The following is a 16,454-nucleotide window of genomic DNA, read 5'->3' on the forward strand; positions in this document are numbered from 1 at the left end:
ATCTCTAGAGCGGTACTGGCGGGTGCTAACTGCTCTCAGAAAGGTCACCCATGCCAGGTTGGTCGAAAGAAAGAGGCCAGACAAAACGTAGTCCAAACTAGAGATGCAGCGAACCCAAAATTTTTATTCGCACACCGCAATTTATCTGGAACTTTCACACTGCACCACACACCACAAATTACAAAATTTTCAAAAAATATTTTAACGAGTTATTTTTTAGAAAGTCAATTGTGGCAAAAAGCACCCATGGCATATAACTGGTAACCTACAGGTACCGGTATAGTTGTGCACTAATTGACTAGGTTAACCAGATCATATTCTTTTATCAGCAATGCATCTAAGTTCTAAGACAATAAGACATCATGCTTTTTTAAAAGGCAGTGGCTATTTGACCGGCTCCGGTCTTTGAATCTGAAACACTATTTGACCGGTCATGACGTCACTACATAAGCACTTTTTTCTTTTTCTCTTTCAAAGCAAAAGACGATAAGCGCATTAAGTTTTAAATTCAACACGTTTTCTTCAACTGAGTCCGTGGCGCATACGTCAGACAACTGAGAATTTAAATTTTTGACAATCATTATATTATCATCATCATCATATTTAGTAGCTACACGGCGTCAAGCGCACGTCGTTGGTCTGATGAAAGCCTTTCAGAGTGACTTCGCTGAAGTTTTAAAAAGCCTAAACTGTAGCTATGGTTCTCAAATGGCGAAGACTTATCAAGATAAAGGGATTAAGTATGACGATCGACGTTGGTGTGAACTGGTGTGTCCGCCGTAAGACTTAATCTGTCCGCCGAGATAGCTGCTCAGACCGGACACGTTTGTCCGCCGTCAACAAAAACGAATTTCGAGGCCTGTTGTATCCTTTTGTAGTTAAAAAAAAAAAAAAAAAAAAGAACGCTTCCGGATAGTATCGAACTCATTCCCTCTAGAATGGCAGCCCGAGACGTTACGTATGCGCCACGGACTTAGTTGAAGAAAACGTGTTGAATTTAAAACTTAAAGCGCTTATCGTCTTTTGCTTTGAAAGAAAAAAGTGCTTATGTAGTGACGTCATGGCCGGTCAAATAGTGTTTCAGATTCAAAGACCGGAGCCGGTCAAATAGCCACTGCCTTTTTAAAACAGAATGTTCCTGGATCCAGTATCAGGACCTTTGAACACTTTTTGTAATCAATAATGCAATGTTAATGTCAGTGGCTATATGAACTACCGGTACAGTACCATACACACACAAGAGTAAAACTTATAGCCTGAACTCACTGGGCTAACTGTTATAGCAACTAATGCGGTAGTTGCGCTAGGCCTATAGCCTGGTAACTGAGCTTATCAGCTAGGCTCAGGGTTGCCAGATACTCAAGCTATAGTAAGGCCAAATCCATTATAAAATAAGGCCAAAAAAGGCCAAATTTTTTATTTACTTCTAAGGCTAAATAAACGCTAACAACTTAATTGAAATAATTTTTAGAAAATGTCATTTTAATCAAATATGACAGATAATAATTTAGCACTGTCAGAGCATAATGACCGGTTTGTTTGCATAATTTGATTAATGAAAAATTACTGTAGTAGCAGATAAACTAGAAACCACTATTACTTCAATTCATGAACAGTGCTATTCGGAACATCTAGCTAAGCAATAAGCATGAATTTGTCTTATTGAGTATATGTACCAGGGATGTCTACAACTACAGGATTGGAAACTATTTTCAGGGCTATACATGAATACAAAAGAATTATTAAAATAAAACACTGTTTGTATCAACTAAAGAATGTATAAAATTCAATTTTGCAATAACAGTATAAAATATAGTCTTCACTCACATCAAAACTTATTTGCTGGGTTTTTTTTTTTTTGGTCATTTATCAGTCATTGACCGATTTTTTAGCAAAATGTCTGAAAAAAATGTAGTCAATTCGGTCAAAATGTCCGAAAATATATATAGTCAACTGACTATTAATGACCAAAAATGACTAAAAATGATCGAAATAAATAAAAAATGACCGAATTTTTTCAAGCCATTTCGGACAAATGACCGAAAAGTCTCAGCAAAAAAAAATCCCAGCTTATTTGATGTATAGAAGTTTAAAACCACAAATCTAAAAAATCAAAAATAAACAAATGCAAAGATTTCCTGTCGTTCTGTAGCATTTTGCGTATTGCAAACCGGATCAGAAGTACGGTAAACGTGGAGTGTTCAAAAATCAGTGAAATGTGTTGTCGTAGGCTTTTATAATAAACTTATTCACAGACCAACCCAGTACGAAATCAATACGTTTAAGATTTCATAAGAACTAAAACTAATACTGTACTCGGTTTTGAAATTATTTAGCAGCAAACAAAATACGACAAAATTGAACAAATGGAATGCAAACACATCACATTAACAAACAAGGTAAGTGTATATTATACTTTACGGTTTACGGCAGGTGCAACTTAATAGAACTGCCCTGTCCACCGCTAACACATTCTCTACTCTCTACCAATGTCTCTACTCACTAATTAAAATTAAAACGAATATAGGTCAGCCTCTAAGTGATACTTTTATATTACAATTGAAATTGAATTTCCTTAAAATAATACTTTCTAAACCGGTCAAAACTTGCAGCCATAAAAAGGGCCAAATAAGGCCAGATTTTCTGGCCTTATTTGCATCAATTTTTGTAGGCCAACTGCAATTTAAAAAGGCCAGTTTTCTGGAATTTGGCCTAAAAAAAGGCCATCTGGCAACCCTGGCTAGGCTATTAACCAAAAACATTCCTACAGCTTCACTCACAAGCCAGCTCCAAAACCCTGTCAACCAGGGATGCCAGCGACAAATTTCCAATAAACTTAAATTGTGTGCTAAAAAAAACCTAGATGAGGCAAAAAAACCCAGGTCCAGAAAATATGTAGTAAAGCGGTTAAAAAAACGGTACCTCTAAATACCCATTGTCAGGCATTGTCAGGCATTGTCAGGCATTGTCGGGCATTGTCAGGCATTGTCAGGCATTGTCAGGCATTGTCGGGCATTGTCAGGCATTGTCGGGCATTGTCGGCTTCTCGGGGGGTTGTGGAGCATTTCTAGGGGTTGTCAAGCATTTTCAGGGGTTGTCAGGCATTGTAGAGTAGCTACTTTCAGGCATTGTTGGAAATTTCCAGGCATTGTCTAAGATTTCAAGGCATTGTCGATCATTATCAGTGGTTGACGGGTTTGTTAGGCATTATAGAACATTTTCAGGCATTGTCGAACATTTTCAGGGGTTGTCGAGCATTTTCAGGGGTTGTCAGGCATTGTAGAGTAGCTACTTTCAGGCATTGTTGTGAATTTCCAGGCATTGTCTAGGATTTCCAGGCATTGTCGATCATTATCAGTGGTTGACAGGTTTGTTAGGCATTATAGAACATTTTCAGGCATTGTCGAACATATTCAGGGGTTGTCGAGCATTTTCAGGGGTTGTCAGGCATTGTAGAGTAGATACTTTTGGGCATTGTTGTGAATTTCCAGGCATTGTCTAGGATTTCCAGGCATTGTCGATCATTATCAGTGGTTGACGGGTTTGTTAGGTATTATAGAACATTTTCAGACATTGTCGAACATGTTCAGGGGTTGTTGAGCATTTGCAGGGGTTGTCAGGCATTGTAGAGTAGCTATTTTTAAGCATTGTTGGAAATTTCCAAGCATTGTCTAGGATTTCCAGGCATTGTCGATCATTATCAGTATGGTTGACGGGTTTGTTAGGTATTATAGAACATTTTCAGGCATTGTCGAACATATTCAGGAGTTGTGGAGCATTTTCAGGGGTTGTCAGGCATTGTAGAGTAGATACTTTTGGGCATTGTTGTGAATTTCCAGGCATTGTCTAGGATTTCCAGGCATTGTCTAGGATTTCCAGGCATTGTCGATCATTCATGATCAGTGGTTGACGGGTTTGTTAGGCATTGTAGAACATTTTCAGGCATTGTCGAACATTTTCAGGCATTGTCGAGCATTTTCAGGGGTTGTCAGGCATTGTAGAGTAGCTACTTTCAGGCATTGTTTGGAATTTCCATGCATTGTCTAGGATTTTCAGGCATTGTCTAGGATTTCCAGAGGCATTGTCGATCATTATTAGTAGTTGATAGGTTTGTGAGGCATTATAGAACATTTTCAGGCATTGTCGAACATGTTCAGGGGTTGTTGAGCATTTGCAGGGGTTGTCAGGCATTGTAGAGTAGCTACTTTCAAGCATTGTTGGGAATTTCCAAGCATCGTCTAGGATTTCCAGGCATTGTCGATCATTATCAGTGGTTGACGGGTTTGTTAGTCATTATAGAACATTTTCAGGCATTGTCGAACATATTCAGGGGTTGTGGAGAATTTTCAGGGGTTGTCAGGCATTGTAGAGTAGATACTTTTAGGCATTGTTGTGAATGTCCAGGCATTGTCTAGGATTTCCAGGCATTGTCGATCATTATTAGTGGTTGACGGGTTTGTTAGACATTATAGAACATTTTCAGGCATTGTCGAACATTTTCAGGTGTTGTGGAGCATTTTCAGGGGTTATTAGGCATTGTAGAGTAGCTACTTTCTGGCATTGTGAATTTCCAGGCATTGTCTAGGATTTCCAGGCATTGTCTAGGATTTCCAGGCATTGTCGATCATTATCAGTGGTTGACGGGTTTGTTAGGCATTGTAGAACATTTTCAGGCATTGTCGAACATTTTCAGGCATTGTCGAACATTTTCAGGCATTGTCGAGCATTTTCAGGGGTTGTCAGGCATTGTAGAGTAGCTACTTTCAGGCATTGTTTGGAATTTCCATGCATTGTCTAGGATTTTCAGGCATTGTCTAGGATTTCCAGGCATTGTCGATCATTATTAGTAGTTGATAGGTTTGTTAGGCATTATAGAACATTTTCAGGCATTGTCGAACATGTTCAGGGGTTGTTGAGCATTTGCAGGGGTTGTCAGGCATTGTAGAGTAGCTACTTTCAAGCATTGTTGGGAATTTCCAAGCATTGTCTAGGATTTCCAGGCATTGTCGATCATTATCAGTGGTTGACGGGTTTGTTAGTCATTATAGAACATTTTCAGGCATTGTCGAACATATTCAGGGGTTGTGGAGAATTTTCAGGGGTTGTCAGGCATTGTAGAGTAGATACTTTTAGGCATTGTTGTGAATGTCCAGGCATTGTCTAGGATTTCCAGGCATTGTCGATCATTATTAGTGGTTGACGGGTTTGTTAGACATTATAGAACATTTTCAGGCATTGTCGAACATTTTCAGGTGTTGTCGAGCATTTTCAGGGGTTATTAGGCATTGTAGAGTAGCTACTTTCAGGCATTGTGAATTTCCAGGCATTGTCTAGGATTTCCAGGCATTGTCGATCATTATCAGTGGTTGACGGGTTTGTTAGGCATTGTAGAACATTTTCAGGCATTGTCGAACATTTTCAGGCATTGTGGAGCATTTTCAGGGGTTGTCAGGCATTGTAGAGTAGCTACTTTCAGGCATTGTTGTGAATTTCCAGGCATTGTCTACTGTCTAGGATTTCCAGGCATTGTCGATCATTATTAGAGGTTGACGGATTTGTTAGGCATTATAGAACATTTTCAGGCATTGTCGAACATTTTCAGGGCTTGTCGAGCTTTTTCAGGGGTTGTCAGGCATTGTAGAGTAGCTACATTCAGGCATTGTTGGGAATTTCCAGGCATTGTCTAGGATTTCCAGGCATTGTCGAACATATTCAGTGGTTGTTAGGTTTGTTAGGCATTGTCGAAAGTTTTCTTGGGTTGTCGGTCATTTCCAGGTTTATCAGGCATTGTCGATGTTACACACTATCCACAATACACAGCAAAAAACAAACATTAACACATGTTTTCGATAACAAACAGTCATACAAGGAAGAAAAACATTCCTAAAAAGCATGTTTTTCATCAATATTCCGGAGAGAAACATTCTCGATCGACTCAGATAATTTGCTTGGTAGATAAATCCAGTCAGAGCTTTAGTAAGTAGGCTATAGAAACAAAATATCCATTGCTGAAAAATAAAAATTGTTTTTGATGATTTTGAATCTCGATTTAGTGTTTTTCATGAAATCGAAAAAATAGTCGACTACGTCTCATACCCGTTCAAGTCGGATTTAATTGTGTCTACTCTCTACTAATTTCTCTCAAAATAAATGAAATATTTTTGTTGGAAACAGGTACGTAGGTACGATTGAAGTGGAAATGTAGACATTGAAGGTTCGAGCATCCGAAGATGATTTTTGGTGGTTTGTTGTTGATGCAAAATAGTGCAATATCAAAAGATGTGCGGAACACATCCATTCTAGTTTTGGTTCAACTTATTTATGTCAATCTGCATTTTCATTTGTGAACGTAATCAAAAAAAAGCAACGTGCTGTGCTAACCGACCGCCACCTGGACGATTGCTTTAGACACCTGATGTAATGATAACGGCAAGCTGAAGTACCTACAACATGATGACTCTAATATTTCACTGACTCATTTAGAAGAAATTTAAAGTAAATTTACTTGTAGAACATAATTATTCTTCTCGTGTTTTATTGTAAAGAACCAAATTAACTGAAACATGAATAGACTGCTCTGTGCTGACGATGGTGGATGTGTGATAAATGTAAATGCATTTACAGTAAAGGTGTCACTGGAAAAAAATTGTTTAGTGACTTTATCACCGACCGATTGATCGCTAGTGATTAAGAAATTTTCTAGTCGATCACAATCGATGAGAAAGTTGACCATCCCTGGCCTAGAGTATAACAGGAGCAAATTGTAATAACTGCTTCCAAAGTTTGCTTAGGCTATATCTTCTTCAACAGGAATCCAAAAATAGTCAAGTGGTATAGCGTATTGAAACAACTTTAATCCTTGAGTTCCGTCAGTTCAACAAAGACAACCTAACAAACCTTGCCTCGGAATTGTAGTATGAGGCTCAAATAGAACTTAAGCCTAAACGTTTTGTTCTTCAATAATGTCCGCCCCGATAGCTCAATTGGTTAGCGCGTCACTTCTGGAACGAAGAAGCTTCAAGATCAAGCGGCGCTGGTTCGACTCTCGGGGTGTGCGCTTGAGTAACGCACGTTAAGGACTGCTCTCCATTCAGCGGCATCTAATGGATGGAATAGTTCCCCGGCAACAAGACTTCAACAATCGGAAACTTCACTCTGTAAATCTCGGTGACCGGGCCTGCGTCAGTAATTCAAAGCCTCTACAAGTATGCGAAACTGCCAGGATTAAGCTCTGCAAGAAGCTTTCCCAGTCCGAGGATAAAGATTCAATCAATCAATCAATCAATCAATCAATGGTGAAAACGTCTGCCCCGAATGGTCTGTGGATAAATATCATATTTTAGTAAAATAAACAAAAAAGCAGCAAGATCAAACAAAAGTAATTTTTTAATTTTTAGAGTAAGCTATTTAACTATATGAGCATGAGCAATGTAGGCTACTTCAAAGCAGTTCTCCATATTCAAATCTGGAAAACAAACAGTAGGCCCATAAAGAACTAACTTCATAGGACCTCCGACCGACAATTTATGCTGACGTCTGAAAATCAAATCATCCTCTCAAATCACTAGTCTGCCTTCAAATTGCGAGTCGCTTTTTTAAAAGTATGTTCAGATTGCGGTCCGTCCCGATAGCTCAGTTGGTTAAGCGCCCCCCCCCCCTTTATGCACGAGAGAAACCGCAAGGTTCTCTGATTCAGCTCACAGGGTGTACGTACAAGCAACGCATTTTAAGGACAGTTTGTTTTTATTTCTGACCATCACAGCGAATAACAATATATGCCAAACTTAACAGAGGTCTGTTACGGCCAATCTCTGTACAAATCAAACGTCATATAAAACCGTTCAAGTCTACTGAATATTACGTCATGGAAATTCCTAAAGCATGTGCCAAAATTGCACCATCGTTCATAAGACCTGTTTGGGCCTGTTTAAACAGGAAATATTACATCAGCTTAAACACCTGTTGGAATGACTTCATAATTGTCTTTCATTTATTGCGTCACAGTTACTTTTACGTGAATTTGAGATATTGATATCTATTCTGGTCATTCGTAAAATGATTGTTTGAAAGTTGGCCGCACATTTAACTGTTGGCTTAGTGCTTGCTAGCTGGACAAAAGTTCCGTCTTTTATCCAATTAATCTGTATTGTAGTGACAGTTTTTTTAGAGGTGTAGGCGTTACACCTATTTTCGATAGCCTCGGGCTAATTTCACTGGAATACACTGTTTGAATAGACGTTTCGAAAGTGTGTTTATTTTTGGGTCATTGCATGCAGACGAACGGATTTGGGAATCTTACGTTACAATTTTCCCACGAAGAGATTATGGTTTACCGCTGTGACCATAAAAAATAAAAGACGATTCTCTGTCTAGTGTTTGGCACAGAAGCACTTAGAAGCAAAAAAATAAAAGACGAGTTCTTGTTAGCTGGTAGGCCAAGAAGCACTAAAAGCATAAAAAATAAAAGACGATTCTCTGGCTAGTGTTTGTACGGAAGCACAGGCAGCATAAAAAATAAAAGACGATTCTTTGTCTAGTGTTTGGCACAGAAGCACTTAGAAGCAAAAAATAAAAGACGAAGTTAGTTAGTTGGTAGGCAACTGAAGAACTTTAAGCTAAAAAGTAAAGACATTTCTTCTCAGTTTGGTACAGAAGAAAAATAACTTTGACATTCATTGGCAAGAAAGAAGATTAAAAGGCAATCCATCTGTGCTTGAAGATTCAAGTGGAAGAATCCAAGCAAGTTTTGTGGACTTTAGGACTTCATACTCGTACAGATACGGTATCGTGCATTTAAATTCTTTTTTGTATTTTTACGGTCTTTGCAGTTAAGTTTTTTATAACTACTGTAATAATTTTGTGTGTTTGTGTAACTTAATTTTTTTAATTGTTAAATTTAGCCCTGACATTTAATATGTCTACACTCGGTGGTGACAGGGACTCGACCGCCGTCGACTCGACTGAGTTTAAGCCTGATGATAATCTTTGCGGTCGGGCAGGCCATTCTGGGGAGGGACCCATTAACGATGAGGCTAAGTCAGTTCGAGAGGCCCGGCATCTTAGACGGGATATTTTGACTCAAATTGGGAAACTTTCTGTGGCCCTAGGTTCTTTGAGTGATAAGCAGGAACTGTTAATTTTTCGATCTAAGTTATCTACTTTAGAAGAGGAATTACGGCATTTCCATGCTCTTTTGAGTAAAATTGTTAACTCTGCAATCTTGGCAGAACTTCGTGATAGGGTAGATCCCGAATTTAACTCGTTAAAAAATAACTTCGAACAAAAAGAAAGTGATTTCTCAGATAGGTTGGATGCTGACATACATCCTGAGGATAGCGCCTCAAACGTAAGCACTAGGATGTCTGAGAGCTCGTCACGGATAGTTACACAAATTAACCTACAGTTAAAACGAGAGGAGCTCCAGATACAAGCTGAGGCCGAAGCGAGAGCTGAGGCCATACGAGCTGAGGCTGCTGCGAGAGCTGCAGAGGCCGCCGCGAGAGCCGAAGCGAGAGCTGCTGAGTTCGCACTCAAAGACGCTCAGTTGAGGGCTGAACAACGAAAAGAGGTAGTTTTAGCTGAATATCGATCAGAGGCGGGCTCCCGGCGTAGCTCTAAGAAGAGCTCTTCTAGGCATTCCAGAAGTGAACATCAATCGCAGTTTAATTTACCTAACCTTTTCCAGACGCCTGTTCAATCTGTAAGTGGACCAGTACAATCCACATCTTTTCAAGATGTTTCAGGAGGTCTCGGGGCCGCGGCTAAGGGTCTTCCGAAGGCTGTAGAGCCAAGGTCTGTGAATTATAACCGATCTCCTCCCCCAGAGCGTACAGGTCACGGGGCCGCCATTAGCAGTAATGCTTTGCCCCCTTCAAAGTTTTCTGCGCCGCTAGTTGCTGATCGCCCAGCTACACGTAATTTGGGTGGTTGTGAGAGGCGTATCGTGTCTCCTGATTTTAACGTGTTTGAGGATCGTGATCGGGCTGTGCATGTGACTGAGCCCACTCAGCCCCTTAAGGGATATAGCTTGTCTTCTCCCGCTAAATCGAGTTCTCAACAACAGGATTGCTTTTTTGAATACCAAAATAGTAGGACGTTCTTCGATAAGGCGGCCTTGATTGGTTACGATGGTAATAATATGCCATTTGTCTTCTTTAAAAATCGTGTTATGGCCTTGATGGCAGCTTCGCCCTTTAAGGGAACTCGTTTGACTTTGTTGCAAGCAGCTTGTGTTAGAACAGCTGCACAAACGATTGCTAATTTGGTTTCCGACACTCCTGGCTTGTCAGAGGAAGACAGGATAGAAATGTGATTAGCTCGCTTGTCTCAACGTTTTGGAGTTCGTGGAGGTCTTTTCGCAGAACCGGAAATTAGAAAGTATCGCTATGGTAGCAAATTGACTTCTATCTCTTCCAGTGATTTGAAAGAGTTTAAAGATGAATTGTCGCAGTGTTTGCTTTACGCGAAAGCTTATGGTCAGCGTGATAAATTAGAAGGACGTTTTGTTTTGGATTTGGCTAAGCGACTCCCGTTTGACGCTAAGCAGCGTTATCTTGACTTTTTAGGTGATCAGTATGGTAGCACTGAGGAACCTACCTTTCAGAGTTTGTTTGAATTTGTAGTACGAGAGGAAACGCGCAAGTCGACTGATTTTAGCATTATGCTAATGGGCGATTCTGGTGAGTCGCAGCAATTTAAAAAGTTTGGCAAAGGAAAATTGCCTTCATGTCCGGTTAGGCAGACGTCTGTAAAACCCCATGATAATGTCATGTCAGGAAGTTCGCAGTACTCGACTGCTGTTGGCGCACCGCGCGGCGGTGTGGCCAGACGTAGTGACATACCGGCATGTTTTTGTTGTTCGTCACGTGGTCAAGTTGAATATCATTTTTTGTCTAATTGTAAAGAATTTTTGCGCTTGACACCTAAAGGTCGGAGAGATGTCATTGTGAAAGCTGGAAAATGCTTGAACTGTTTGCGCCAGCATATGGTTAAGGACTGTAATCATGCAAACAACTGTCGTCAGTGTGTGCCTAACAACGATAGGAAACACTATTTTCTTCTGCATGATTTTTATGTGACGTCACGTGATTCTCTGGATTCGGTCGGTAAAGATGATGCTGGTGCCAGAGTTCCTGTGCGTAATGTTAAGATTGGAAATGTTAAAGCAGCCTTTAACCGCGTTACTGCTGCTCGTGTTTTGAATCCAATGACTGGCAAATCGAAGTTGGTGTATTGTCAGCATGACCCTGGTTCGCAGTTGACCTTTGTTTCGAGTGATTTGGTGTGCGAACTTGGTCTTAAACCGTATGATAAAGCGTCGTTTAAAATGGATACTCTGGCTGGTCAGAAACCTACTTGTGCTGACCTTGTTAAACTCAACATCCAGTCGTTAGAGACTGATGAACTGTTTTGTGATATAACCTCGGTGGTTAACCCAGCTTGGGCTGACGATGTTAAAACTTTACCTCATAAACAAGATTTAAGTGGTTTCCGTCATTTTCATGACGTGAATATGTTTCATTTGAATGATTGTAGTACTGTAGATGTACTGATTGGCAATGACAACGCTTATTTGATGTGGGCAAAAGAAGAGCGTGTTGGTGACAATCGTAGTGAACCGCATGCTTTGCTCACTCCTCTCGGTTGGTTGGCTTGTGGTGGAAAGTCACCCTTAGTTGAAAGCGTTGCTAAAGTGTGCAGAGTGCAGACGTCTTCAGAGTCGGATGTCATCTCTGGCTTTCAGCGTAAAATTGAGTCTCGTGATATGGAAATAGCAGACCTGAATAAAGTCATTCAGGATTTGACTTTGCAAAATGAAACCTGTGAATTGTCTCGCAATGATATTTTGGCTAGAGAACTTGTCGAACCGAATATTGAGTTGAAAGATGGTCGATTTGAGATACCTGTTCCGTTGAAGGAAGATATTGATCTACCTAACAATTTTGTGTTGGCGTCAGATAGAGCTGCTGCTTTAAGAAAGAAGGCTTTAAAACAACCTGAACTTCGTGATTTCCTTACTGACACCATGAAAGATCTTAAATCTAATGGCTATATTGAGCGTGCTGGTGAAGCAGGAAATGTCAAGGGATTTGAATGGTATTTACCATACTTTGTTACGTCACAATTAAAAAAGCGCTTTGTTTACGATGGCAAGTCTGAATTTCGAGGAACTTGTGTTAATGATTTAATGTCTTCTTGTCTTGACTTGTCTGACTTGTTAAACCCTCTGGCAGATGTCTTGGCTAGATTTCGGCTTGAAAGATTTGGTTTCGTGGCCGATATGACCAAATACTTCTTTCACATTTTGGACTCTTCAATTCGTAAGCCCAATTTTATTGAACTGCTTACGTACACAGGCAGTGCCGTTCGGATCGTGAACGAACGCCCTTTGGTACCTTTGAGTGACGACCCTAGGGATTTTACTGTCATCACCCCTGCCTCACTTTTGACCCCATACTTAGACCCATACTGTGCTGTTGGGCAACCACATGATCGTGACCAATTAAGAAGGGATTATCGGTTCAATTTGTCACTTTCTCAGCAGTTTTGGAGTAAATGGATCGATTTTTACTTGCCAGGTCTTCAGGGCCGGAAAAAATGGCTAAAAATGGCCGAGAATTTGGAGCCTGGTCAACTTGTAGTGGTAGGTTCTCTCCAAGACATTGGTAAACGTGGGAAGTATCAACTTGGGAGGGTGCATGAGGTAGTTCCACAAATTAGGAAAGGGAAGCCTGTGGTTCGTAGAGCCAAAGTTGCCGTCTGCAACTATGATGAGAGTACGGGGAAAGTAAAAGTAGACTACGTGTTGAGGGATATTTCGTGCCTCGCCCCCGTAAAGAACACCTAAGTGTTAGGGTTTGAGCCTGGTTTTGTCTGCGGTGGCCGACCCTTGTCTGAGCCCGGAACAGTCGGTTATTATCGCAACTATTGTATATAGCGTCATTTAGCGTGTACCTATGGTACCAATTTCATGTATCGTCGTGTTTATTCTTATTGCTGTTCATTCTTTGCATGCCCTTTGTATTTACGTATTAACTTAAACGTGAGTGATTCAAACAATTTGTGTATCATGTGTTTTTATTCATTGGCTCACGATTGTCCTTCAATTCTTTTTTAGTTATGCCATGTTAGACTGTCATAACTAGGGGCCGCTATGTTACGGCCAATCTCTGTACAAATCAAACGTCATATAAAACCGTTCAAGTCTACTGAATATTACGTCATGGAAATTCCTAAAGCATGTGCCAAAATTGCACCATCGTTCATAAGACCTGTTTGGGCCTGTTTAAACAGGAAATATTACATCAGCTTAAACACCTGTTGGAATGACTTCATAATTGTCTTTCATTTATTGCGTCACAGTTACTTTTACGTGAATTTGAGATATTGATATCTATTCTGGTCATTCGTAAAATGATTGTTTGAAAGTTGGCCGCACATTTAACTGTTGGCTTAGTGCTTGCTAGCTGGACAAAAGTTCCGTCTTTTATCCAATTAATCTGTATTGTAGTGACAGTTTTTTTAGAGGTGTAGGCGTTACACCTATTTTCGATAGCCTCGGGCTAATTTTACTGGAATACACTGTTTGAATAGACGTTTCGAAAGTGTGTTTATTTTTGGGTCATTGCATGCAGACGAACGGATTTGGGAATCTTACGTTACAATTTTCCCACGAAGAGATTATGGTTTACCGCTGTGACCAAGGTCTAGAAAAAGTAGAAGCGACAAAACGTGAAAGTTATGACGTGCTTGACACCAAAATAGAATAATCAGCTTAAAATATGACACAAAGGTAAGCAAGAACTATCTCGAAAAAACTATCCTCTTCTTCAGGCGTACTGAGTAGACTTAGAAAATTTACTTCTAGAAAAGTTCTCATCAATATTTATTATAGCATTGTAGGCTATACACTCGCACCTACAATATGGAATTATCAACTGGGGATGCGCACCCACAAAATACTTGAATAGAATCCAAGTTAGACAAAATAAGATAATTAAAATGAAAACTAAATTACTGCCACTCTATCAAGAAAATAAAATAGCCTACTAACTATTAATTCTCTCTCTTTAGGTATCATGGCTGATACAGCCCTCGATGTACAATAATGTTCCAGTTTAATCGATCTCGTGCTTCTTGCCAAATTTTAGTAGGGTTTTTGATAAGTGGTTGAAAATTGTGCAAAAATGTGAATCTTTGTGCTTCTCTTGACCGTTTTCCTAGAATTTTTCCACTTAAAGATAAATCTTCAAGTTCGCCTTTCCTTATAATGTGCCCTAAGAACTTCAGCTGCCGCATTTCTAAAGATCTCAGTATCTGCTGCTCCCGGCCCATCTGTTGGAGAACTGCTCTGTTGGTTCGAAAAGCTGTCCATGGAATTTTAAGAATTCTTCGGTAAAACCACATTTCTGCAGCTTCAAGATTTTTTCGTGTTTTGCCGTTAGTGTTTGATTGATTGATTGGTTTATTTTGTTGTGCAATATTATAACAGCAAAATCATTAAATGATGCAGTACGCTTAACGAACACAATTGAAACAAAGAAAAATAACAAATGTACACTGCATCGTTGATAAGTAAATCACAACGGGAAGCTGCGAAGTGACCATGACGGTCTTCGAGTCAAGCAGCCACCCTCAGCCAAGTCGATGAATAAACATTTAGTAAACATTACACTAAAATATCTACACTGGCAACAAAGAGTCAAGATAGGAAACAAACTTGCTTCCATGATATGTCAAAATTTTCACATCCATACATCAAAATTGACCAAACAAAGCATTTTAACAAACGAATTTTTAAGGTTTTGGAGAGCTTTCGATCTTTAAAGATTTTTGCCATGGTGTTGAAACTTGACTTTGATAATGCAATGCGTCGTCTAATTTCTTCTTCACATCGGGTGCTTGGATTCAGTATTGAGCCAAAATAATTGAATTTTTGAACCTGTTCAATTTTGTTATCATTGCAGTACACGCAAATTGTTGGTTCAGGAAGACATTGTTAATTCTACTTACTTAAGTTACTTAAGAAGACATTGTTAATTCTAGTTAATTCTACTTATAGCCTAAACTGGAAATAAGCAAATTTATGTTCAAATTTTATAATAATGAACTACCGGAAAACTTCAAAACTTTCTTTACACATGTATCAGCTATTCATTCGTATAACACCCGACGTTCAAGCTCTAATTCACTTTATACTAAACAGGCAAATACCTAATTATTTCAAAAAAGTTTAAAATGCATGGGAATCAAGGTATGGGACAGTTTACCTCAAAATATGAAAAAAAAAACATGAAAAAAGGCTTCAAATTTTTCAGTAAAATGTGCAAAAAATACTTCTTCAATCATCAAGAGCTATAGAAACGACATCCACTACCTGACTATGTTAATTGTTATTATTTTTTGTAGTATCTGTATTTGTTTTTTTCTGTTCTTCCTTCCTTCTTCTTTTTTGTGTCAATTTGCTACAATATTTAAAAACCCAATAGGCCAACTTTCTTTCGTATAACTATTTGAATGAGAGAGTGCAGACTCGACGACCTCCTACGCCTACGCCTTCAGGGCTACGGTCTTTCGCACCCTCTCATTGGATGCACACTGTCAGTTTTTGTTTTATGTATGTTTCGGCGTTTCGCATCCAAACAAAAATAGAATGATCATCCATCCATCCAACACCTTCGAAGAGTTTCAATATTTAGAAAAACGACGAGGAAAAAAGAGCAAGGAAAATTTTTTAAATTTATATTGGTAAAAACAAAAAATAATAAACAGTTGCTATGTTGATCGGCCTTGGTGCGTTATCAAGAGTGCTGATGGTCTATAGGTGTGCGTTATAGTCATGGGGTGGGTGTCTCATCATGGAGGAGAGCAAGCTATTGAAGGTATTGCATCATGAAGAAGAGCTCCATTCAGCTACACTTACTGGATGGAATAATAACAACACTTCAGCAAACGGAAACTTCACTCTGCCAATCTAGGTGACCGGGCCAGCGGCGGTGGTTCAAAGCCTCTATAAGTAGGCTATGGGAAACTACAAGAATTAAGCTTTCAAAGAAGGTTTTTTAGTCCAAGAATAGAAACATCTCCAAATCAATTATCATTCCGTTGGCTACACCTAGTGCCGCCGCTCGGCACACTACTGTGCCACGGCATGCTGGTTACAAAGTAGCCCACTGGGCTGTAATGATGTTTCTGAAGAAAGGAATTTGAAAACCTTTACTTTTGTAGTTGGTGCATATAGGGCCTAGATGATGAACTGTTTTATTTTGATCAACGACGCACGAGTACAAAATAATTGACACGGCGAGAAGAACACAATATACATAGCCAGGTCAGAGACTTTAAAAAACCGGCCTTCCACGCCCCGTGGAGGCGGGAAGCGGCGTGATTATGGGGTGGCGATGCACCCGGAAGGGAAGTCCACCAGCTTAGGTCGCGGGGGCCAGGCTGGGGAG

Source organism: Aplidium turbinatum, chromosome 16 (assembly GCF_918807975.1).
Source record: "Aplidium turbinatum chromosome 16, kaAplTurb1.1, whole genome shotgun sequence".
NCBI classification, from domain to species: Eukaryota; Metazoa; Chordata; class Ascidiacea; order Aplousobranchia; family Polyclinidae; genus Aplidium; species Aplidium turbinatum.